Source organism: Cyprinus carpio, chromosome A20 (assembly GCF_018340385.1).
Source record: "Cyprinus carpio isolate SPL01 chromosome A20, ASM1834038v1, whole genome shotgun sequence".
Lineage (NCBI taxonomy): Eukaryota > Metazoa > Chordata > Actinopteri > Cypriniformes > Cyprinidae > Cyprinus > Cyprinus carpio.
Window position 1 is genome coordinate 895,496 of NC_056591.1, and position 2,500 is coordinate 897,995.

At 43.4% G+C, this 2,500-nt stretch overlaps 1 protein-coding gene across 21 annotated transcripts in view; it reads right to left on the reverse strand.

The window, feature by feature from the left end:
- Positions 1–2,500, reverse strand: part of epb41l2 (erythrocyte membrane protein band 4.1 like 2) — a 71,760-nt gene that overhangs the window by 32,472 nt on the left and 36,788 nt on the right. The gene's annotated exons all lie outside the window — the stretch shown is intronic.

Consider the following 2,500-nt stretch of genomic DNA (forward strand, 5'->3'; position numbering starts at 1 on the left):
CACTCCTCCGCAGGTCACCTTTCGACGTGACCTACACTCACTCTCTCCATCTCGCCTATCCTCTATGGTTTCATCCTCACTTCCTTCACTCTCTCTGTTTTCAGCTCTGGACACGAACAGTGCTACTGACACTCTTTGCTCCTCTATAACCTCTTGCATGGACAACTTTTGCCCATTGTTATCTAGACCAGCATGCACCACCCCATCTGCCCCCTGGCTGTCCGGTGTTCTCCGTGAACATCGCTCTAAACTCAGGGCTGCAGAGAGGAAGTGGCGCAAATCAAAAAACTCTACCGATCTTGATGTGTATCAGTCACTCCTCTCTTCCTTCTCTGCAAATGTCTTCACTGCTAAAACAACATACTACCACAACAACCACAACTGTTCTGACTCTCGCACACTATTCAACACTTTCTCTTCTCTTCTTTGTCCTCCTCCCCCTCCTTCTTCATCGACTCTTACAGCCGAAGACTTTGCAGTTTTTTTCACAAATAAAACAAGATCCATCAGTGACCAATTCCCCACACTGCGGACTGATGATAACTTCATAACTTCTCTCCGCTCTCAGAGATGGACGTTTCCAAACTTATCCTGTCCAGTCATCCTACTACTTGTCCACTTGATCCTATTCACATTTCTTCTTCAGTCATACCTCCACTTACTCACATTATCAACACCTCTCTTCACACTGGTACATTTCCCACAGCCTCCAAGCATCTTGCTGGATCTGTCTGCTGCTTTTGACACAGTTAACCACCAGATCCTCCTGTCCTCTCATGAAGATGGGCATCTCTGGAACCGCACTCCTGTGGTTCAAGTCCTACCTCTCAGGTAGGTCCTTCAGGGTGTCTTGGAGGGGTGAGGTTTCTAAGTCAAAACTTCTTGCTACTAGGGTTCCTCAAGGCTCAGTGCTTGGACCACTTCTCTTCTCCATTTGAAAATTTCAGTTTTAAAACCACTAATATTTTCCATTACCGTTCCTGCGGTATGCGCTGTTTTCCATGTCTCCTCAAAGACTGAAAGAGTAGGAATCCCTCAGACTGAGTGCAGTGTAGAGAGTAACACTGACCCCTCCGCCTCCTGTTAGTGTGAGCGAGCGGTCAGTCACGTGTGTGTAGGATGACCCGGGTACACTTCACATTCAGCGTTTCTTTCAGTCTCACGCACAGCCGCATCCGCACAGCTTTCAAAAGTATACTCAACCACAGATAAGCGTGGACGGATGAGCTCGACACATGCGCAGTACCACGGGGGCACGGCTGTCCACGAGCCCTATTGATTACTAAAATAACGTAATGCCAATGGTGCGCGGACACCCGAAGTATACTTTTGCCTTATTGCAACTCTCTGTTCTGGACCTGCACAAACTGCATTGCAATGCAATCATTTTCCAAAAATGTAATTTATGTGAAAATATGAAGTCTGTTAACACCCGTTAACACAGGCCAGAGACGCTGAAGACGGACGCACAGAAAAAAATCCCGTAGCAGGCAGATCACTCACTGTTCATGATGCATTGGATGCACTGGATGCATGATTTGGATAAAAGCGTCTGCTAAATGGTTAAATGTAAATGTGGAGAAACATTTAGACGTTTTTTGCATTGTGACAATTTCTTGATCACAATTGTGTGCTGTAAATGGGAGCGATTTAAGAAAAAACAGGACTAGGCTGCACACAGCCTTAAGGCTGATTTATACTTCTGCGTCTGACCTACGCCGTAGCCTTTACGCCGTAGGCTATGCGTCAGTTTTCATTTATACTTCTGCGTTGTTGTCCGCGTTGACATGCAGTACACGTGCAAACCACTAGTATGCAGTGTCCACGGGCATGTTGCTGGTGTAACTTGCAGTACCACCACAAAAGCAGAAGAAGAAGCATTAAAGTCAGAGAAGCATTATAGCCGTGACGGCGGCAAATAGATATCCAATCATTAAATCATTATTTAAAGGAGACAACAACAGAACAGGAGAAGATATGGCATTCTTTCCATCTCCACAAGGACTTGTACCACGGCAGATCAACATTGTTTGTCACGGACAACTACTGATGTATAATGCTATGTAGTATAATAAATGATAAGACACTTGTTCTTTGCTTTGTTTTATTTTATATAAGAAGGTGTAACATTAAAGTATATTTTATGCACATAAATACACACAAAACTCAAGCACATACGGAGGGAGTGGTCCTAGCAGACCAATCACAGCGCTTGCTGTCTGCGTAGAATTAACGCGCTATTAGATTTTTGGAGAGGTGCATGTCAGGCTACGGCGTATGCTACGCACAAACTACGATGTAGCTACAACATTCCCTGCACATTTCAGCAAAAGTGTTTCAGACAGACAGAACTAGACTAATACCAGTGTTATTTTAGTACCACAGATGAACAATTATATTTTTTATTAATATTTAGACTTTTATATTTTAGTAATTGTTGTTTTTTATTTTTATTAGGGTTTTTTTTTTTCCAATAATTATTAATAGTTTGTTTTTTTTC